The sequence below is a fragment of the Panulirus ornatus genome, chromosome 29, assembly GCF_036320965.1.
Source record: "Panulirus ornatus isolate Po-2019 chromosome 29, ASM3632096v1, whole genome shotgun sequence".
NCBI lineage: Eukaryota > Metazoa > Arthropoda > Malacostraca > Decapoda > Palinuridae > Panulirus > Panulirus ornatus.
Window position 1 is genome coordinate 25041325 of NC_092252.1, and position 24623 is coordinate 25065947.

General features: G+C 42.6%; 1 protein-coding gene across 3 annotated transcripts in view; it reads right to left on the minus strand.

The window, feature by feature from the left end:
- Positions 1–22031, minus strand: part of LOC139758195 (uncharacterized) — a 307882-nt gene extending 285851 nt beyond the window's left edge. For 2 of the 3 annotated variants that reach the window (XM_071679431.1, XM_071679428.1), the window contains exon 1: positions 21714–22031. The gene's annotated coding sequence lies outside the window, so the exon portion shown is untranslated. The remainder of the gene's footprint in view (positions 1–21713) is intronic. The other variant, XM_071679429.1, reaches the window with a different exon arrangement.
- Between the last annotated feature and the right edge of the window lie 2592 nt (positions 22032–24623).

The following is a 24623-nucleotide window of genomic DNA, read 5'->3' on the forward strand; positions in this document are numbered from 1 at the left end:
TAGCCAGCTGCCACCGTCCATGGGAACTGCCACGTTGTCTCATGAATCATCTCAGCTGTGGGTGTGGCAACCAGGGCTCACCTCAGCCCACTATGAGGGCTGGGCTGTGAGGGCAGTGAGTCACCTCTATGGTACATGGAGATGAAGTGAGCAGTGGGAGGCTCACGTCACCTCCCACACAAACCCTCTAAACCAGTAGAGACGATCGATGATGAGGAACAAGTTCATAAGTCAAGACCTGGGGTGTCTATCTCTAATTTACAGTCCCAAGTGTGATGATTCAGTCAGTGAGAGCTGCGGTCTCGAGGATAATTCTATAAATGGAACAACATTTTGAAGCGGGTGGCCCCTCCCTTACACACGCAAATAGGTTCGTGGATTCAGCAAATGCTTCGTTCATTTCTATACTCAGGTTCATGTGTTCAGCAAGTGCTTCGTTCGTTTCCATGATCTGCTTCAAGTGTTCAGTAAAAGCCTCGTTTTTTGTCGTTGCTGTAGACGTATAAATGACGTAGGAATTATCTCTACGATACCCGCGAGGATGATTATGTAACAGGTACGAAATTCTTACGTCCGTGTTACATAACACCACCGAGAATATGGGAAATAATGTATTCTGTAATACACTCACGCAATGTAATCCTTAGTAAACTTGCTTATTGTAATCCGTAATACGTGATGTAATCTGTAAACATTTACGTAATGTAATCCTTGATGCACTTAAGTAATGTAATCCGAAATGCACTGACGTAATGTAATCCAAATCACATATGATTTACCTTCTTGGTGTGAGTGAGACTTGAACCATCTCCACCACGATCACCTCCAGGTCGCTCCAGGTCACCTTGTTGTGCTACAGCCATGCCCAGGTCACTCCACCACACAGGTCAACCCAGGCCCTATTTACCCCTATCCATATATTCTCACACCTGTTGGATATCCCTCTCTTTCACATACCTCTTTTAGTTTTTGACATACTCTTTTTACCTGTTTTGTTTACAACTTTAGTCCACATACATTTTACTCATTCATTTACGCACTTCAATTATTTATCTAAGTTTTGCACACCTCTTCCCCTGATGTACACACCTTCTACTCATATCCTCATTTTACACACTTGTTTGACGCAACTTTTACACACATTTGTCATGACATTTGGTCAATTCCATTCGCCCTTCAGTTCCCCAAGTTTCATGCGTCTCTGTGTCGATGAGTCTGTTGGCTTACCGTATTTTCTCACCATCAGCCTATTTCCTGTAGGCACATCGACCCCCGCCCTGACACCTCGTCCACCTCCCTCTACCGTCGTCCACATCATCACCACACGCGTCCCACTCCCACAGCCCCACCCAGGTTCCCACTCTCTGTACCCCAGACTCTTTCTCATCCGACGCCTCTCAGCACAGTTTATCAGGACATCTGCCTCATCACGTCTGGATAACACCTGCCTCATGAAGCTTTTCTTCACGCCCTTCTCCCCACACCTGTCTCATTACACGTCTTAGAACACCTGCTTGACTACACTTATCTTAACACCTGCTTCCCCTCACGTCTTCTAACATCTATCTCACTACACGTCTCCTAACACCTGCCTCACTCCATGTCTTATAATACCTATCTCACTACACGTCTTATACACCTGTCTCATCACACTTGGTAACACCTGCCTCACCACACTTGTCATGGTAACACCTGCCTCACCACACTTGTCATGGTAACACCTGCCTCACCACACTTGTCATGGTAACACTTGCCTCACCCACACTTGTCATAGTAACACCTGCCTCACCACACTTGTCATGGTAACACCTGCCTCACCACACTTGTCATAGTAACACCTGCCTCACCACACTTGTCATAGTAACACCTGCCTCACCACACTTGTCATAGTAACACCTGCCTTACTGACACGTTTGGCTCCTCCTCCCACTCACTCCCACCACCGCCTCCCGCCTTAACCAACTCCATCGCTTGTGCTGGTGACAGCCTTGCCCACCGGATACCCTCGTGTACCGATACCAACATTGCCTCACACACCACGACCCTTCCCTCTCCCTCACCCACAGAGCCATCTCAAGTACCTATCTTGCTTCCTACATACAATAGTGAGGACACCACAGCGCTACACTGCAGGTCTGGCTGTGACCATGAGCCAACCTCCTTCCCTCTTCCACCGAGGAACCTGCGAATCTTAACCTCGTGTCCTCCAGCTGCCTTTCCGTGAAGGGGGCGGGTAATCCGACCTCAGTATTGTGTGGGCCGCAGTGTCAGGTGGCTGCCTGCCCGCACACCATCCAACCAAACTGAACGGGAAGCGAAAGATAAGACGGTCGGGACATGTGTATACCACACTGTAAACCGGATGATAGCTGAGTATACCTTCGTCAATAAAAAAAATGATATCATTTGAAAAGAGCATTTTTACTCCTACACATCAGTTAGTATCACATTCACTCAATAATCGCGCGTTGTTCAGATAAACCAATATTCTACGATCATCGTAGATTTAGATATACGCAGACGAGCGTATGTTTTATTGAATATGTGGGGGCAACGTGCGTGTGTGTGGATGGACGCGGACTGCCAGCAACAAGTAGGCCATCTTGGTTAGGTTAGGTTTTGGACGTCTTGGCTGCTGGCGAGGGTCTGGCATGCAAGAATATGCTTTGTGGAAATCTAGGCAGGCGACATTAACTGGTTTTCTGTCCTCGTACATGTTGATAATATTATCCTACATGTTGATAATATCACCCTACATGTTGATAATATCATCCTACATGTTGATAATATCATCCTACATGTTGATAATATCATCCTACATGTTGATAATATCATCCTACATGTTGATAATATCATCCTACATGTTGATAATATCCTCCTACATGTTGATAATATCATCCTACATGTTGATAATATCATCCTACATGTTGATAATATCATCCTACATGTTGATAATATCATCCTACATGTTGATAATATAATCCTACATGTTGATAATATCATCCTACATGTTGATAATATCATCCTACATGTTGATAATATCATCCTACATGTTGATAATATCATCCTACATGTTGATAATATCATCCTACATGTTGATAATATCATCCTACATGTTGATAATATTATCCTACATGTTGATAATATCCTCCTACATGTTGATAATATCATCCTACATGTTGATAATATCATCCTACATGTTGATAATATCATCCTACATGTTGATAATATCATCCTACATGTTGATAATATAATCCTACATGTTGATAATATCATCCTACATGTTGATAATATTATCCTACATGTTGATAATATCCTCCTACATGTTGATAATATCATCCTACATGTTGATAATATCATCCTACATGTTGATAATATCATCCTACATGTTGATAATATCATCCTACATGTTGATAATATCATCCTACATGTTGATAATATCATCCTACATGTTGATAATATCATCCTACATGTTGATAATATCATCCTACATGTTGATAATATAATCCTACATGTTGATAATATCATCCTACATGTTGATAATATCATCCTACATGTTGATAATATAATCCTACATGTTGATAATATCATCCTACATGTTGATAATATCATCCTACATGTTGATAATATCATCCTACATGTTGATAATATCATCCTACATGTTGATAATATCATCCTACATGTTGATAATATCATCCTACATGTTGATAATATCATCCTACATGTTGATAATATCATCCTACATGTTGATAATATAATCCTACATGTTGATAATATCATCCTACATGTTGATAATATCATCCTACATGTTGATAATATCATCCTACATGTTGATAATATCATCCTACATGTTGATAATATCATTATGGAAATCAAGCAAACTTGTTAGACTCGAACGATCTCGTCGAACACCATGATGAGAGTTATTAAGTGGTGGTCATGTAAGCGGTTTACAATGTTATGAAAAATGATGGTTTCCATAAGTTTACACACCACAGACGTTAAGCTAATTGGACGATAATTTCAGGCCAGTGATTTGGTACCTTTATTGAGTATCAGTAGCACATTTCCATTCCTCTAGAACATTTCCCGGAGCCAATGAATGACTGAAAGTAAAAATGAATTATCGTCTCTTTCAGTGTCCTTGGATGCAACGTATCTGGATCTGTCGTTTTATTTACTTACATATTCTGTGTAAGTATATTGGAAAACGTTTTCCTCTCTCAAAAATGGAACTGGAATCAGGACATGAGTTGTATTTCCTGTTGAATATACAAATGTATAAAAAAGAATCTCTCACAATTCTTGCCATGGCTTCATTGTCTTGAACCAAGTCATTAATTTCCGTAATGTCTGGACTAACTAAATAGGTACATAAGAAGGTAACAAGTGAGGACACTGCTTGAGGTCCTGAGTCTATCCTCCAACCACCTAAACCCATAAACACATCATCCAGCCTTCGTGTAAAGCTTCCTAAAGACCTATTTTCCATTACTGTACTTGGCAGCTGCTTCCATACATCTACTACTTTATTCCAGAAGTAATATTTACCCACATCCGACCTGATTATAAATATATTTTTTCTAAATCTACTAAGGTTTCTTTTGTTTTTTTATCGTCTCGAGGTTCGGAAGCTGGACATTGTACAGAGAATCTTCATCTGGATCTACATAAGCAGAAGAGGTGTGCTGATATAACAGAAGGGAGGCTGGTGTCGGGTGCAAGTTGCTGTGACTTTTCTGACCCAGCGCGTCACTTGGGTTTGCTCCTGTGTGAATTTCTCTCCCTCCTGGTCACCTGGAGTGGATGGCAATGAGTCCCATAACACGGTTGATGTTGGCACAGCGACGCACGCAAGTAGACGGACGGATGAATCCATTGTGAAGAAAACAGTGGCAGACTGGTTCATGCACGGGTAGCTGAGTGATCGTCACATACTGGGAATATGAGAGGCGGGAGAACATGTTCTAGAGACGGTGTTCAAACACGTTCAGTTATGAGCTGGGGTAGATTGGAGGGGGGGGGGGAGGGGGGAGATGTTTGATATGGTTAGAAGGAGATGAGGTCAGGTCATGACCTGAGGGGGAGAGTGTGATACAACAGAGGCACGAGGTTCAGGTCATGACTTGGGGAGGAGAGAGAGAGAGAGAGAGAGAGAGAGAGAGAGAGAGAGAGAGAGAGAGAGAGAGAGAGAGAGAGAGAGAGAGAGAGAGAGAGAGAGAGAGAGAGAGAGAGAGAGAGAGAGAGAGAGGTCAGATTATGACCTCCTCTGACCCACCACTGGGACAATCCCAACATCCCACACCGATCCCAGCTTTCAGGACCGCGGTTCTATTCTTATCTTGAGCTGTAATAAACGACTGCAAAAGATAATTAAACGTTATTAAAAGAAAATTGCAAAAATTCACAAAAAGGAAACTCGTATTCTATCTAATATTTAACTCAGAAAAAAACATTGAGCTTATTTAGGAATCTTTGTAGCTGGGAGAGAAAGGTGAGGCGTGTATACCGGGTTTACTTGTATACTACATTTACCTTATACTAGGTTTACCTGTATACTGGGTTTACATGTATACTGGGTCAACCTGTATAACGGGTTTACCTGTACACTGAGATTAACTGGGTTAATTTGAATAACTGCTTTTCATTAGATTAACCTGTAATACGGGTTAACCTGTGTACTGGGTTAACCTGTATACCTGGTTTACCTGATTTGTAAGTTAAACTGTAAACCGATTATACCCGTCATCTAAGTTAACTTGAATACCAGGTTAATTTGTGTGCCGGACTAACATGTATACTAAGTTAACCTACATACAAGGTTAATCTGCACACTTGGTTACTCGTATACCTGGTTAACCTGTACACCTGGTTAGCCTGTATACTAGGTTAACCTGTATACCTGGTTAACCTGTACACCTGGTTAGCCTGTATACTAGGTTAACCTGTATACCTGGTTAACCTGTATACCCGATTAACCAGTATACTAAGTTAACCTGTGTACCTGGTTAACCTGTATACCTGGCTAACCTGGATACCTGGTTAATCTGTATGAGGGTTTACCCTGAAAACCTGCAAACCAGGTAAAATTGTAAATCTGGTTAATATCTCGATTGAAGACCTGTACCCAATGTTAAAGTACATACAAGGTTAACCTGAATACCAAGTTAATCAATATATCGACTACAACATGTATACCACCTTAAAACCTTCGTTGTAAACCTGTAAACAATGCGAACAAGACTGCATGGTAGACATTTACACAGTTTACCATCTTATTTGAAAACTAATGCACCAGATAGACATTTGTACAGTCTACCATCTTGATTGAAAACTAGTGTACCAGATAGACATTTGTACAGTCTACCATCCTGGTTGAAAACTAGTGTACCAGATAGACATTTGTACAGTCTACCATCCTGGTTGAAAACTAGTGTACCAGATAGACATTTGTACAGTCTACCATCCTGGTTGAAAACTAGTGTACCAGATAGACATTTGTACAGTCTACCATCCTGGTTGAAAACTAGTGTACCAGATAGACATTTGTACAGTCTACCATCCTGGTTGAAAACTAGTGTACCAGGTCAACATCTCTGCTGAAGGCTTGTATACCGAGGGTATGATCTTGGGTGAGAACCTGGGACCAGTTCAATGAAGTCCTCCAAAAATGGAAGTGGGAAGACTATGGCCTTCATTAATCATGCACTAATGGTATAGTCCAGTCACTCCTTCTTATCAAGTCATGCTTAAGCTGGACCAGCCACTCGGGACACTAGCCTCTCGTGCCGTGGTTCACTAAGTTATTCATGATGTGGAACACGGGACCCGCAGAACACAAGTGAAGAACCAGGGTGTACCTAGCCCAGTGGCACACATACACTGGCACTCACCCGCCACCTTGACACTATTGCCTTCCACTGTACAGCTGTATTGTGCATTATTACTCAGTATATACAGCAGACGACGTAGCACATATTATCATTATGACCGTATTTATTATCATTGTAGTCATAGCTATCATTATATTCATTCTAACACTGATTTTATTTCAGTAACAGCTATAAAATCAATGTCACACAATATATATATATATATATATATATATATATATATATATATATATATATATATATATATATATATATATATATATATATATATATATATATATATTATCCCTGGGGATAGGGGAGAAAGAATACTTCCCACGTATTCCCTGCGTGTCGTAGAAGGCGACTAAAAGGGGAGGGAGCGGGTGGCTGGAAATCCTCCCCTCTCGTTTTTTTTTTATTTTCCAAAAGAAGGAACAGAGAAGGGGGCCAGGTGAGGATTTTCCCTCTAAGGCCCAGTCCTCTGTTCTTAACGCTACCTCGCAAATGCGGGAAATGGCGAATCGTATGAAAAAAAAATATATATATATATATATATATATATATATATATATATATATATATATATATATTCCTTTTTTTCTTTTAAACTATTCGCCATTTCCCGCGTTAGCGAGGTAGCGTTAAGAACAAAGGACTGAGCCTTTGTGGAATATCCTCACCTGGCCCCCCTCTGTTCCTCCTTTTGGAAAATTAAAAAAAAAAAAAACGAGAGGGGAGGATTTCCACTCCCCCGCTCCCTCCCCTTTTAGTCGCCTTCTACGACACGCAGGGAATACGTGGGAAGTATTCTTAATCCCCTTTCCCCAGGGAAATATATATATATATATATATATATATATATATATATATATATATATATTGCACATGAACGCTCACTTTCATAGAACTCATAATGCCCTCCAACAGCAAGGACTCGAACCCGGGAACTTTGCGTAGTAGTTGAGAAGGCTAACCGCTCGCCCCTCATGGAGAACTCTGGGAGCTCTGTATTTCGATCCATACTCTAAAACTTTCGGAAACTGGCTTTACATTAGCTACAAAACAGAAAGTCTGGTATAAAGAAAGTGAGTTAATTAGGCATAGTGAGGTCAGGTCACATGACCTCTCATGGGTTTAGGAGGGGATAAGCAGCTGAACGCGAGCTGTTTGGCCTCCGGGATTTGAACACTCGCCTTTATCTCCTTTGCCTTTGTACAATGGCACTGAGCAGGCATTCCGTCAATCCTCAGGCACTTCAACATGAACTTCACATACATTGAATATCCTTCCCAACCAATCGACTGACGAAACGAGAGGTTGATATTGCCTTCATGGGCAATAAGTGCAGCTTCTACTCTAGTTTGATTTATATGACACTGAGGAATTATTCGAATCTTTATGCAACCTTCACTACAGACTTGCTCACAAATTGTGAAGTTATCTGGGCTGGATCTAACTGATCTCTGGTATTCAACAATGCAAAGATTCTAGGTTACGACCAGCTTGACCTGTACATGCCATGTTCCAGTTACTACAAGGAATGTTATATACCCTAGGATTACCATCTTGTGTCCTCCTTTCGTATACATTAACCAGGCCTCTGGAAACATTGCTGAGATAAAGATCGTTTAAGAATTATTTTCTGACTGAAGATCTCTGATCATAAAACATGGTACTTGGTTATATGGTATTTTTTTGACGTTTTTGAGTATTAAATTCCTATTTCGGTATCAAATTCCTGAGTCGTCGGCGCTTCAACATGATCAAAGTTTGTTTTGGCCAAATTTGGCCGTCTGTTGACACTACCTCGACTCCTGTATACCAAATCGTACCAGTTCACTCAGCCCCATGCACACCTTTCAACCTCCCGCATGTTCAAGCCCGGATCACTCAAAATCTTTTTCACTCCATCCATCCAATTTGGTCTCCCCTCTACTGTACACACAACAACATTAGCAAACTCTATCTTTTTCGGCCGGAATTTTACTGTGTCTAAAATAATGTTTCAAATATTGTTGGCTTCGTATTCTCAAGTCTTTTAAGCAGTAATCGCGACGCAAAATCTTTCCTTAATTTGTCTAGGATAATTGCTAAAAAATGTGAACGTCTTCCTAAGTATTGTGAGATCCAATGCCCTCTCTCTCCTCTTGGGATCATAATGGCCAAAGATGGGAGCTTCCCTCTCTGTTTCCCGTTCTATTGTCAAGATAATACTAGGAGCGAGTGAATTTAAAAGTGTTAAAGAACTATAACTCTGTGCCTGATCTATATTCCTAAGCAGTGATGATATCATCTACATATAACGATTCATGTCTAGTGATTTAATCTAAATAATATATATATATGGCGAATAGTTTAAAAGAAAGAAAAAGAAATATATATATACACACATATGAATTTTTTTTTCATACATATTCGCCATTTCCCGCGTCAGCGAGGTAGCGTTAAGAACAGAGGACTGGGCCTTTGTGGACTATCCTCACCTGGCCCCCTCTGTTCCTCCTTTTGAAAAATTAAAAAAAAAAAAATGAGAGGGGAGGATTTCCAGCCCCCGCTCCCTCCCCTTTTAGTCGCCTTCTACGACACGCAGGGAATACGTGGAAAGTATTCTTAATCCCCAATCCCCAGGGATATATTCATATGAGTTCACGGGAAATTGAAACACGATCAGTTCCCAAGTGCACTTTCGTGTAATAATCATATCATCATGCTATATACAAGAAAGAAATATATGTTAGTTGATATACAACGAAAAGACCTAGCTAGGACGCCATTAGGTAAGCATGTGACTCTCTCTCTCTCTCTCTCTCTCTCTCTCTCTCTCTCTCTCTCTCTCTCTCTGTAAACTTTTAAGACTCAGATAAAAAGGAATCTTGATCAGGACGACCATAAACTCATGGACAAAGCAAACTTACAAGTAACGGTGAGGAAGTGAGGATGTGAGTTTCCGCTGTACTGTTGAGATGACATGACGCAGGATTTAGAAGAGAGAGGAAAAAACCCAAGGTCTCTTGACGGGCCACCGTTACCTTCACAGACCCTGGGTCTCTTAATGGACCATGGGTCCCTTCACAGACCCCGGGTCTCTTGACGGACCATGGGTCCCCTCACAGACCCTGGGTGTCTTGACGGACCATGGGTCCCTTCACACACCCCGGGTCTCTTGACGGACCATGGGTCCCTTCACAGACTCCAAGTCTCTTGACGGACCATGGGTCCCCTCACAGACCCTGGGTGTCTTGACGGACCATGGGTCCCCTCACAGACCCTGGGTCTCTTGACGACCAGGGGTCCCTTCATAGACCCCAAGTCTCTTAACGGCCCAAGGTTCTTCCACAGACCCCGGGCCCCGGGGTGGAGGCCTGTATTAGTTTCCACATTTCTTGCAACAGTTGTACAGGAGTGCACGAAGATGGCCATACAAGGGGTTGGGGATTTTGGACCGCTTTTCTACTTTTCATAGAAAGAGGGAATTTCTGTCCCCCTTCCCTATCCCGACCCTTCCCACATTTCTTGACCAGTCAACACCAGACTCGACACAGTCATGCAGGGGTGGGTGGGTTGGAGGGGGGGGAGAAGGAAGGTCATGGGGTTGGGGGGGTCTCCCCGTCTAATTTCATCACAAACAAGTTTTTATTTCACTCGTCGAACCAAATCATTATGAAGGAATTGACAAAACACTATAACAAAAAAAGTTGTTCAAGACACACCCAGTAACCCAGGTCAACCCCCGCCACGTGACCCGCCCTGAATCACTCTCCCTTACAACGGTAACTGCCAGACAAAGCAGGCAGTGCCTGACCTATACAGAATGGTGTTGGACGGCGGAAACCAAGTGCGACGTGTTGGGATGTAAATAACTTTGCTAAGTACTGGCGCCTGATGATGAGGTGGATTGTCTCCACGGAACATGTCGTGCCACATGTCTCCACGGAACATGTCGTGTCACATGTCTCCACGGAACATGTCGTGTCACATGTCTCCACGGAACATGTCGTGTCACATGTCTCCACGGAACATGTCGTGCCACATGTCTCCACGGAACATGTCGTGCCACATGTCTCCACGGAACATGTCGTGCCACATGTCTCCACGGAACATGTCGTGCCACATGTCTCCACGGAACATGTCGTGCCACATGTCTCCACGGAACATGTCGTGCCACATGTCTCCACGGAACATGTCGTGTCACATGTCTCCACGGAACATGTCGTGCCACATGTCTCCACGGAACATGTCGTGCCACATGTCTCCACGGAACATGTCGTGCCACATGTCTCCACGGAACATGTCGTGCCACATGTCTCCACGGAACATGTCGTGTCACATGTCTCCACGGAACATGTCGTGCCACATGTCTCCACGGAACATGTCGTGCCACATGTCTCCACGGAACATGTCGTGCCACATGTCTCCACGGAACATGTCGTGCCACATGTCTCCACGGAACATGTCGTGCCACATGTCTCCACGGAACATGTCGTGCCACATGTCTCCACGGAACATGTCGTGCCACATGTCTCCACGGAACATGTCGTGCCACATGTCTCCACGGAACATGTCGTGCCACATGTCTCCACGGAACATGTCGTGTCACATGTCTCCACGGAACATGTCGTGCCACATGTCTCCACGGAACATGTCGTGCCACATGTCTCCACGGAACATGTCGTGCCACATGTCTCCACGGAACATGTCGTGCCACATGTCTCCACGGAACATGTCGTGCCACATGTCTCCACGGAACATGTCGTGCCACATGTCTCCACGGAACATGTCGTGCCACATGTCTCCACGGAACATGTCGTGTCACATGTCTCCACGGAACATGTCGTGCCACATGTCTCCACGGAACATGTCGTGCCACATGTCTCCACGGAACATGTCGTGCCACATGTCTCCACGGAACATGTCGTGCCACATGTCTCCACGGAACATGTCGTGCCACATGTCTCCACGGAACATGTCGTGCCACATGTCTCCACGGAACATGTCGTGTCACATGTCTCCACGGAACATGTCGTGTCACATGTCTCCACGGAACATGTCGTGCCACATGTCTCCACGGAACATGTCGTGCCACATGTCTCCACGGAACATGTCGTGTCACATGTCTCCACGGAACATGTCGTGTCACATGTCTCCACGGAACATGTCGTGCCACATGTCTCCACGGAACATGTCGTGCCACATGTCTCCACGGAACATGTCGTGTCACATGTCTCCACGGAACATGTCGTGCCACATGTCTCCACGGAACATGTCGTGCTCACGACATGTCTGCACATGTCACGGAACTGTTCCATGTCTCCACGGAACAGTCGTGCACTGTCCCCGGACATGTCGTGCACATCTCCACGAACATGTCGTCCACATTCTCCACGAAATGTCGTGCCACATGTCCCACGACATGTCGTCCACATTCTCCACGGAACATGTCGTGCCCATGTCTCCAGAACATTCTCCACAGTCTCCACAACATGCGTGCCACATGTCTCCACGGAACATGCGTGCATGTCTCACGAACATGCCCTGCACATGTCTCCAGAACATGTCGTGCACATGTCTCCACGAACATGTCGTGCCACATGTCTCCACGAACATGTCGTGCACATGTCCCACGGAACAGTCGTGCACAGTCTCCACGGAACAGTCGTGCCACATGTCTCCACGGAACAGTCGTGCCACATGTCTCCACGAACATGTCGTGCACATGTCCACGGAACTGCGTGCACATGTCCCACGAACATCGTGCCCATGTCTCCACGGAACATGTCGTGCCACATGTCTCCCACGGAACATGTCGTGCACATGTCTCCACGGAACATGTCGTGCCACATGTCTCCACGGAACATGTCGTGCCACATGTCTCCACGGAACATGTCGTGCCACATGTCTCCACGGAACATGTCGTGCCACATGTCTCCACGGAACATGTCGTGCCACATGTCTCCACGGAACATGTCGTGCCACATGTCTCCACGGAACATGGTCGTGCCACATGTCTCCACGGAACATGTCGTGCCACATGTCTCCACGACATCCACATCAACGGACATGTCGTGCACATGTCTCCACGGAACATGTCGTGCCACATGTCTCCACGGAACATGTCGTGCCACATGTCTCCACGGAACATGTCGTGCCACATGTCTCCACGGAACATGTCGTGCCACATGTCTCCACGGAACATGTCGTGTCACATGTCTCCACGGAACATGTCGTGCCACATGTCTCCACGGAACATGTCGTGCCACATGTCTCCACGGAACATGTCGTGCCACATGTCTCCACGGAACATGTCGTGCCACATGTCTCCACGGAACATGTCGTGCCACATGTCTCCACGGAACATGTCGTGCCACATGTCTCCACGGAACATGTCGTGCCACATGTCTCCACGGAACATGTCGTGCCACATGTCTCCACGGAACATGTCGTGCCACATGTCTCCACGGAACATGTCGTGCCACATGTCTCCACGGAACATGTCGTGCCACATGTCTCCACGGAACATGTCGTGCCACATGTCTCCACGGAACATGTCGTGTCACATGTCTCCACGGAACATGTCGTGCCACATGTCTCCACGGAACATGTCGTGTCACATGTCTCCACGGAACATGTCGTGTCACATGTCTCCACGGAACATGTCGTGTCACATGTCTCCACGGAACATGTCGTGTCACATGTACAGAAAAATTACCTTAATTAAAATCGTATGAACTCCGAGTGAGCTGCGACTTCATCTTCATAACTTTCATCACGAACAAGGTTGATCATCATATACATCTATCTATCTACCTATCTATCTATCTATCTATTTATATATATATATATATATATATATATATATATATATATATATATATATATATATATATATTTTTTTTTTTTTTAATTTTCCAAAAGAAGGAACAGAGGGGGCCAGGTGAAGATATTCCAAAAAAGGCCCAGTCCTCTGTTCTTAACGCTACCTCGCTAAAGCGGGAAATGGCGAATAGTTTGAAAGAAAAAAGAAAATATATATTTATATATGTACTTGTTTTCTGTTCCCAGCGTGAGTGAGGTAGCGTCCAGAACAAATGAGTGAGCTTAAGAAGATAAAAGATCCCATCTGGGTCTTTCCTCTGATCCTCCTTTTGGAAAGTAATACAGAAAGTAATATATATATATATATATATATATATATATATATATATATATATATATATATATATATATATATATATATACACACACACACACAATCCAATTTACAAGTGAAGCCATCAAGTAACTCAGATCCAGTCCCATCATTAGTGGAGGAGAACATTCGTGACATATCTACATATAGACACAAGTTAAATCGCGACCATTAAAAGGGTATGAAGGTCAATACGATGGCAGGTCATTATCTGAGCACAGTGGAAGAAGCTGAAATGAAGACCGTTATGTCCTTGGCTGGATGTCTTAATCCATCACCTGTTACAGGGAAAAGTTCCATGTGGTCCACAGTCTGTCAGTGTATTTCTAAGATTCTATACAGGTTATACTTTCCATCTTGGAAATTATCGTCCAGTTATCTTGACCTCCGTAGCTGGTAACTTAGAGATGCCATCGTTCGAGAGAAGACGGTCAAATGAGTTAGAGGATTCTATACGTCAAAGGCAGAGCGTTCTTATCTAAGAAACTGATTCTAACTCTTTACCATGCTCTGCTGCTTCCCCACTTTGAATATTGCGATAAGTTTTGGTAAAACTAACTGCATAAAGGAAAAAGAAAAGGAGAGAGAGAGAGAGAGAGAGAGAGAGAGAGAGAGAGAGAGAGAGAGAGAGAGAGAGAGAGAGAGAGAGAGAGAGAGAGAGAGAGAGAGAGAGAGAGAGAGAGAGAGAGAGAGAGAGAGAGAGAGAGAGAGAGAGAGAGAGAGAGAGAGAGAGAGTACAGTGGCGAGCTACCAAGATGATTCCCGAACTCAGAAGGAGATGCTATAAGAGCCGACCAGCCAACTTCTTTTGCTTAGAACAGAGAGAGAAGGTCAAGAGGTAATGCAACCCAGGTACTTAATATTATCCAAGGCTTTGATAGTCTCGATCTACGAGGTCAGTTATGCCTAAATTTGCCTGATTTCACCAAGAGTGATGGATACCAACTCGTGGGTAAACGTTTTACCTCGAATGAGACGAAGAACTCTTTCATGTATAGGAGGACCAACCAACATGTGAGGCGATTTATATGTACGAGCAGTTTGAGACCAATATCGTAGAGTCGTTTAAGAACAGCCTTGAGAAATACTTCGCTTCAAGTCCATGGTTGTGACGTTATTTGTATCTTCTTCAATCACATATTTCTAAATCTTGCGTTTACTTTCCTGTTCTTGCAACATTAATGTGTGTGTGTGTGTGTGTGTGTGTGTGTGTGTGTGTGTGTGTGTGTGTGTGTGTTTCTCCTGTCTCCCAGTATCCACAAGTTAGCTCCGACGAGACCCAGTGGTCCGTTGCTGTTTGCAGCCAATTCTTTCGTATTGGTTTCATATCAAGGATGGTGATGTGTAGTGAGTTATGTGTTCGGTGGAGGTAAAATGATGTGGTGATGGTGAGTCACGTGTTGCGTGACGTGAAACGAATTTGATAGTGATGATAATGGTGATGATAGTGTTGAGAAATGATGATACATCGTTGTTGAAGATAGTGATGATAATGGTGATGATCAAGAGTATGATGCTGAGCATGATGATGATGATGATAATGATGATGATGATGATCAAGAGCATGATAATGATAATGATAAGGAAGATGATAATGATACTGATAATGGGAATGACGAAATGATGATATGATGATGAAAATGATGACGAATATGACATATAGTGATGAAGGGGATATTAATACTACTTTAATAATGATGATCATTATACAGATAGTGATGAAGGGGATATTAATACTAATAATGATGATCATTATACTGATAGTGATGATAATAATCAAGATATATATATATATATATATATATATATATATATATATATATATATATATATATATATATATATATATATATATATATATATATATATATATATATATATATATATATGCCATTGTACAAAGGCAAAGGGGATAAGAGTGAGTGCTCAAATTACAGAGGTATAAGTTTGTTGAGTATTCCTGGTAAATTATATGGGAGGATATTGATTGAGAGGGTGAAGGCATGTACAGAGCATCAGATTGGGGAAGAAGAAAAGCAAATGGATTTGTATGTAGCATTTATGGATCTGGATAAATGGATTTGTATGTAGCATTTATGGATCTGGAGAAGGCATATGATAGAGTTGATAGAGATGCTCTGTGGAAGGTATTAAGAATATATGGTGTGGGAGGAAAGTTGTTAGAAGCCGTGATAAGTTTTTATCGAGGATGTAAGGCATGTGTACGTGTAGGAAGAGAGGAAAGTGATTGGTTCTCAGTGAATGTAGGTTTGCGGCAGGGGTGTGCGATGTCTCCATGGTTGTTTAATTTGTTTATGGATGGGGTTGTTAGGGAGGTGAATGCAAGAGTTTTGGAAAGAGGGGCAAGTATGAAGTCTGTTGGGGATGAGAGAGCTTGGGAAGTGAGTCAGTTGTTGTTCGCTGATGATACAGCGCTGGTGGCTGATTCATGTGAGAAACTGCAGAAGCTGGTGACTGAGTTTGGTAAAGTGTGTGAAAGAAGAAAGTTAAGAGTAAATGTGAATAAGAGCAAGGTTATTAGGTACAGTAGGGTTGAGGGTCAAGTCAATTGGGAGGTGAGTTTGAATGGAGAAAAACTGGAGGAAGTGAAGTGTTTTAGATATCTGGGAGTGGATCTGGCAGCGGATGGAACCATGGAAGCGGAAGTGGATCATAGGGTGGGGGAGGGGGCGAAAATTCTGGGAGCCTTGAAGAATGTGTGGAAGTCGAGAACATTATCTCGGAAAGCAAAAATGGTTATGTTTGAAGGAATAGCGGTTCCAACAATGTTGTATGGTTGCGAGGCGTGGGCTATGGATAGAGTTGTGCGCAGGAGGATGGATGTGCTGGAAATGAGATGTTTGAGGACAATATGTGGTGTGAGGTGGTTTGATCGAGTAAGTAACGTAAGGGTAAGAGAGATGTGTGGAAATAAAAAGAGCGTGGTTGAGAGAGCAGAAGAGGGTGTTTTGAAATGGTTCGGGCACATGGAGAGAATGAGTGAGGAAAGATTGACCAAGAGAATATATGTGTCGGAGGTGGAGGGAACGAGGAGAAGAGGGAGACCAAATTGGAGGTGGAAAGATGGAGTGAAAAAGATTTTGTGTGATCGGGGCCTGAACATGCAGGAGGGTGAAAGGAGGGCAAGGAATAGAGTGATTTGGAGCGATGTGGTATACCGGGGTTGACGTGCTGGCAGTGGATTGAATCAAGGCATGTGAAGCGTCTGGGGTAAACCATGGAAAGCTGTGTAGGTATGTATATTTGCGTGTGTGGACGTATGTATATACATGTGTATGGGGGTGGGTTGGGCCATTTCTTTCGTCTGTTTCCTTGCGCTACCTCGCAAACGCGGGAGACAGCGACAAAGCAAAAAAAAGAAAAAAAAAAATATATACCTGAGGATAGGGGAGAAAGAATACTTCCCACGTATTCCCTGCGTGTCGTAGAGGGCGACTAAAAGGGAAGGGAGCGGGGGGGCTGGAAATCCTCCCCTCCCGTTTTTAATTTTCCAAAAGAAGGAACAGAGAAGGAGGCCAAGTGAGGATGTTCCCTCAAAGGCTCAGTCCTCTGCTCTTAACGCTACCTCGCTAACGCGGGATATATATATATATATATATATATATATATATATATATATATATATATATATATATATATATATATATATAAATTTTGAGTGATCGGGGCCTGAACATGCAGGAGGGTGAAAGGCGTGCAAGGAATAGCGTGAATTGGAACGATGTGGTATACCGGGGTCGACGTGCTGTCAATGGATTGAACCAGGGCATGTGAAGCGTTTGGGGTAAACCATGGAAAGTTCTGTGGGGCCTGGATGTGGAAAGGGAACAGTGGTTTCAGTGCATTATTACATGACAGCTAGAGACTGAGTGTGAACGAATGGGGCCTTTGTTGTCTTTTCCTAGCGCTACCTCACACACATGAGGAGGGAGGGGATTGTTATTTCATGCGTGGCGAGGTGGCGATGGGAATGAATAAAGGCAGACAGTATGAATTATGTACATGTGTATATATGTATATGTCTGTGTGTGTATACATATGTATACATTGAGATGTATAGGTATGTATATTTGCGTGTGTGGACATGTATGTATATACATGTGTATGTGGGTGGGTTGGGCCATTCTTTCGTCTGTTTCCTTGCGCTACCTCGCAAACGCGGGAGACAGCAGCAAAGCAAAATAAATAAATAAATAAATATATATATATATATATATATATATATATATATATATATATATATATATATATATATATATATATATATATATATATATAGAAAACAAAACAGTAGCTCTTTATTCTGTTTCTAATCTGGAAAAATATGATACAGAAGGGGAGGAGTTCTATTCCCTTCGCTACTGTTCCTCTTACTCTCCTTGAAGGACACAGGATACACCTGGCGAGTACTCTCAGTCCTCTGTCCTGTGGACGATGATTGTAGGAAGGACCCGTCTAGTATGGGCCGGTTGGCCTCCTGGGGAGTCTAGCATCTTATATATATATATATATATATATATATATATATATATATATATATATATATATATTTATATATATATATATATATATATATATATATATATATATATATATATATATATATATATATATATATATATACATATATATATAGTTGATAGAGATGTTTTGTGGAAGGTATTAAGAATATATGGTGTGGGAGGAAAGTTGTTAGAAGCAGTGAAAAGTTTTTATCGAGGATGTAAGGCATGTGTACGTGTAGGAAGAGAGGAAAGTGATTGGTTCTCAGTGAATGTAGGTTTGCGGCAGGGGTGTGTGATGTCTCCATGGTTGTTTAATTTGTTTATGGATGGGGTTGTTAGGGAGGTAAATGCAAGAGTTTTGGAAAGAGGGGCAAGTATGAAGTCTGTTGGGGATGAGAGAGCTTGGGAAGTGAGTCAGTTGTTGTTCGCTGATGATACAGCGCTGGTGGCTGATTCATGAGAGAAACTGCAGAAGCTGGTGACTGAGTTTGGTAAAGTGTGTGGAAGAAGAAAGTTAAGAGTAAATGTGAATAAGAGCAAGGTTATTAGGTACAGTAGGGTTGAGGGTCAAGTCAATTGGGAGGTGAGTTTGAATTGAGAAAAACTGGAGGAAGTGAAGTGTTTTAGATATCTGGGAGTGAATCTGGCAGCGGATGGAACCATGGAAGCGGAAGTGGATCATAGGGTGGGGGAGGGGGCGAAAATTCTGGGGGCCTTGAAGAATGTGTGGAAGTCGAGAACATTATCTCGGAAAGCAAAAATGGGTATGTTTGAAGGAATAGTGGTTCCAACAATGTTGTATGGTTGCGAGGCGTGGGCTATGGATAGAGTTGTGCGCAGGAGGATGGATGTGCTGGAAATGAGATGTTTGAGGACAATGTGTGGTGTGAGGTGGTTTGATCGAGTGAGTAACGTAAGGGTAAGAGAGATGTGTGGAAATAAAAAGAGCGTGGTTGAGAGAGCAGAAGAGGGTGTTTTGAAGTGGTTTGGGCACATGGAGAGGATGAGTGAGGAAAGATTGACCAAGAGGATATATGTGTCGGAGGTGGAGGGAACAAGGAGAAGAGGGAGACCAAATTGGAGGTGGAAAGATGGAGTGAAAAAGATTTTGTGTGATCGGGGCCTGAACATGCAGGAGGGTGAAAGGAGGGCAAGGAATAGAGTGAATTGGAGCGATGTGGTATACCGGGGTTGACGTGCTGTCAGTGGATTGAATCAAGGCATGTGAAGCGTCTGGGGTAAGCCATGGAAAGCTGTGTAGGTATGTATACTTGCGTGTGTGGACGTATGTATATACATGTGTATGGGGGGGGTTGGGCCATTTCTTTCGTCTGTTTCCTTGCGCTACCTCGCAAACGCGGGAGACAGCGACAAAGTATAAAAAAAAAAATATATATATATATATATATATATATATATATATATATATATATATATATATATATATATATATATATTATCCCTGGGGATAGGGGAGAAAGAATACTTCCTACGTATTCCCTGCGTGTCGTAGAGGGCGACTAAAAGGGAAGGGAGCGGGGGGCTGGAAATTCTCCTCTCTCGTTTTTTTTTTCCAAAAGAAGGAACAGAGAAGGGGGCCAAGTGAGGATATTACCTCTTAGGCTCAGTCCTCTGTTCTTAACGCTACCTTGCTAATGCGGAATATATATATATATATATATATATATATATATATATATATATATATATATATATATATATATAAATATATATATATATATATATATATATATATATATATATATACATATATATATATATATATATATATATATATATATATATATATATATATATATATATATATATATATATATATATATATATATATATATATATATCTTTTTCATACTATTCGCCATTTCCCGCATTAGCGAGGTAGCGTTAAGAACAGAGGACTGCGCCTAAGAGGTAATATCCTCACTTGGCCCCCTTCTCTGTTCCTTCTTTTGGAAAAAAAAAACGAGAGAGGAGAATTTCCAGCCCCCCGCTCCCTTCCCTTTTAGTCGCCCTCTACGACACGCAGGGAATACGTAGGAAGTATTCTTTCTCCCCTATCCCCAGGGACAATATATATATATATATATATATATATATATATATATATATATATATATATATATATATATATATATATATATATATATATTTTTTTTTTTTTTTTTTTTTTTTTTATACCTTGTCGCTGTCTCCCGCGTCTGCGAGGTAGCGCAAGGAAACAGACGAAAGAAATGGCCCAACCCCCCCCCATACACATGTACATACACACGTCCACACACGCAAATATACATACCTACACAGCTTTCCATGGTTTACCCCGGACGCTTCACATGCCTTGATTCAATCCACTGACAGCACGTCAACCCCTGTATACCACATCGCTCCAATTCACTCTATTTCTTGCCCTCCTTTCACCCTCCTGCATGTTCAGGCCCCGATCACACAAAATCCTTTTCACTCCATCTTTCCACCTCCAATTTGGTCTCCCTCTTCTCCTCGTTCCCTCCACCTCCGACACATATATCCTCTTGGTCAATCTTTCCTCACTCATTCTCTCCATGTGCCCAAACCATTTCAAAACACCCTCTTCTGCTCTCTCAACCACGCTCTTTTTATTTCCACACATCTCTCTTACCCTTACGTTACTTACTCGATATATATATATATATATATATATATATTCTCGCAATGTGCGTGTAACGTTGTAAGTTTTATGTTGAGAGAGAGAGAAAGATAGATAGATAGATAGATAGAGAGAGAGAGAGAGAGAGAGAGAGAGAGAGAGAGAGAGAGAGAGAGAGAGAGAGAGAGAGAGAGAGAGAGAGAGAGAGAGAGAGAGAGAGAATTTTCATATTCTGGTCATGAATGTAAATAAGTGAGCTTACTTAAGCAATGTGTATGTTCGTCATGTAATAAAAAGCTCCATGCCAGTCAGGTTCAGGCGATCGTCAGTGCTACCATAACGTTAAGTTATGGTAGCTACGTTAGCCTCCCCCATATCTTCATGCATAGTTAACGTCTAACGTCCATTGAGCGTTTGTGTGTGTGTGTGTGTGTGTGTGTGTGTGTGTGAAGAGAGCTTAATAAATGGCTACTTTGTCTCACCTGAAGCCTAGGAGAAGAGCAGGCCTTAGAGTAGGTGTGTAGCACCAGCAGCAGATGATGCACCACAGGAACACTCGTCGCCTTACTCACAATATAACATTCCATGTGTTGTTGTCACCTCTCCCTCGAACGCTCGCTCGGGGCCTCACATGGCCGTGCCGGAGCCACAGCCGAACCCCGCCACTCTGTGCTGGCCGTCAGGTCTGTACCACACACACACACACACACACACACGGGAGTTCAGCGCAACGCGTTTTAAGTTGACTTAACTAGCGAGGGCGAAGAAGTTATAGAATGTCTCCTTCCTGAAACCCTTCCGAAATAGAACTGTCTGTTAGTTTTCCAGCGCCTCTAGTAGCCAGCGCTCTGCCGCGCTCAACATTTCCCAATTTACATAATTATTCGTTATTTTTTCCCCCTTATAACCAACATGATCTATAAATAATGGTTGTATTCTATCACTCGCTTATTATAAATTTCGATGACAGAATAATCAGATAACATACATGTCATCATAGATGACAAAAAAATGTGACAGTTTATGGCGAGGTGGTAACTATGTGTCATTCACTCCTGTAAACTTTACCTGGTCGCCATGACAACACGGGTATGAGGGACGTAAACCTTTCCTTATCCTCTGGTATTCTTCCATTTGAACGAGGACGAAGATGATCTCCTCCTCCTGAGGAACTGATACAAATTGTCTCTCATCCTCGCAAGACTCGGGGGTTTAGATAGAGGGCGGGAGGTGAACGTGGCGGTCGGGAACATACAAACATAGCAACTCGGGTCGGACGCCAGGAGTAACGGAGCTTTGGGCATGGCGACCTCGCTACAGTAACTCTGGTCTCTCAGAACGATACTCTGTGTCTGATCAACTTTACAAAGCCTAAAAGAACGTCATCAGAGGAGATAGAACGATGACGAAAGCAAAGTTGGAATGATAATTTGCATTGCGTTCGAAGGAAGTCATACACTTCTGTGATGTTATCTGCCGCATTCTCGTTGCATTGTTTGTAGCATATCTAGATTTTCCGTAATGTCAGCAAGTGACGAAATACCATAGTCTATGCAGGAAATTACACCCACTCCTTCTTACATGCAGGTGTTGCTTGCATCATGCATGAGGGAAAGCCTCGAGCTCCAGGAGGCCAACATCTTCCACTACGTGGACCTGCTCTGGTAACGGGTCACCCACCCGACCCCCGCTTCATCCTCAGTAACATACTTCATCACACCAGTTTTGTAATACAAAACCAATAGAAAATGAGAAGATTTCTTGAATTCCGCTTTCCAGACCTGTGTTCTCCCTGTGGCTGGGGCAGCACAAGAGCCCGGCAGCGTGAGGCCGACACACATTAATAAGGGCAGACATCCATCTCGACCGTGCATCCCAGACACACCACAGTAGCCCGTCCTCTCCTTCCCCCTTGGCCACTGTGTACATCATGAACTTAATTAGTAATCATAGTTTATAAATTCATTGACTAGACAGATGATTAGTAATTAACTAGTTAGATTATAGACTATAGATTCTCTGTCTAGTGATGTTAGGATATAAATTCATCTAAGCAAAGTGTATGAAAGAAACATGGAATACTGTTACTGGGAAGAAAACATAGAAAATGGAAATCTCTTTATAGGAGACTATAGCACGAAGCCTGTTTTCCCCAGCTACCTCCCCCCGCCCCCCCACAGTACAGGTGTCAACCGTACACCTACAAGATACATCTTAATGTATTTATTGTATCTTCTTTATTAATCTAATCACACGATCCTCTTTCGTTTACTTTTTTCCGAATTCTTTTCCATTATTATTGATTTAATTCGGTTACGTGTGATGCGGCGGGAGGCAGAATAGCGAGGGGTGCGGGTATCGTCGCTTGCGGCTGTGAGGCTGCAGCGGTACCGCACGTTGACCTTGCGGCTGCGGGAGTGGTAGAGGTCAGAGCGACAGCCGTGGGAATGGCTGGGGAGGGTAAAGGTGTTGGTAGCCTCCTCAACAGTGTTGCCGTGGCTGGGAGTGCCTTGCTTATGTGTAATTAAGATATGGGGATGGTCCTATCTCTCTCTCTCTCTCTCTCTCTCTCTCTCTCTCTCTCTCTCTCTCTCTCTTTCATGTGTGGCAGGTTGGCGACGAGAATGGATAAAGGCATCAAGTAGGAATATGCACATGTTTATATATGTGTATGTCTGTGTATATATATATATATATATATATATATATATATATATATATATATATATATATATATATATATATATATATATATATATATATATCCCTGGGGATAGGGGAGAAAGAATACTTCCCACGTATTCCCTGCGTGTCGTAGAAGGCGACTAAAAGGGAAGGGAGCGGGGGGCTGGAAATCCTCCCCTCTCATTTTTTTTTTTTTAATTTTCCAAAAGAGGGAACAGAGAAGGGGGCCAGGTGAGGATATTCCCTCAAAGGTCCAGTCCTCTGTTCTTAACGCTACCTCGCTAATGCGGGAAATGGCGAATAGTATGAAAGAAAAGAAAAGAAGAAGTAAGTAAGTAAGTAAGTCTTTATTAGTCAAATTGTAATACAAGATATATTACAAAATGAAATTCTTGGCTTTGAGAGCTCCCTAGTGTTACTACATTAAAAGAATAATAAAATCAAGAAAGCAATAAAATATTAAAGGAAACACTTTGATATTTCACTTTCCTATTGTGATGACAAATGGTTGAAAAGGAGGATGCTTTTAGGTACAAAACACTTTCTGTGTCTATCAGTACGCTGCATGGGCAAAGCTAACCTCCTTCCTGATTTTAGATATATGTAACAATTGTATAGCGGATGGGTTACATCTTTCATAATCCTATCTACTTGTTTCATTACGCCTGTCTGATAAAGCTTATCTAGTGATGTGGTCGCCGCATCTA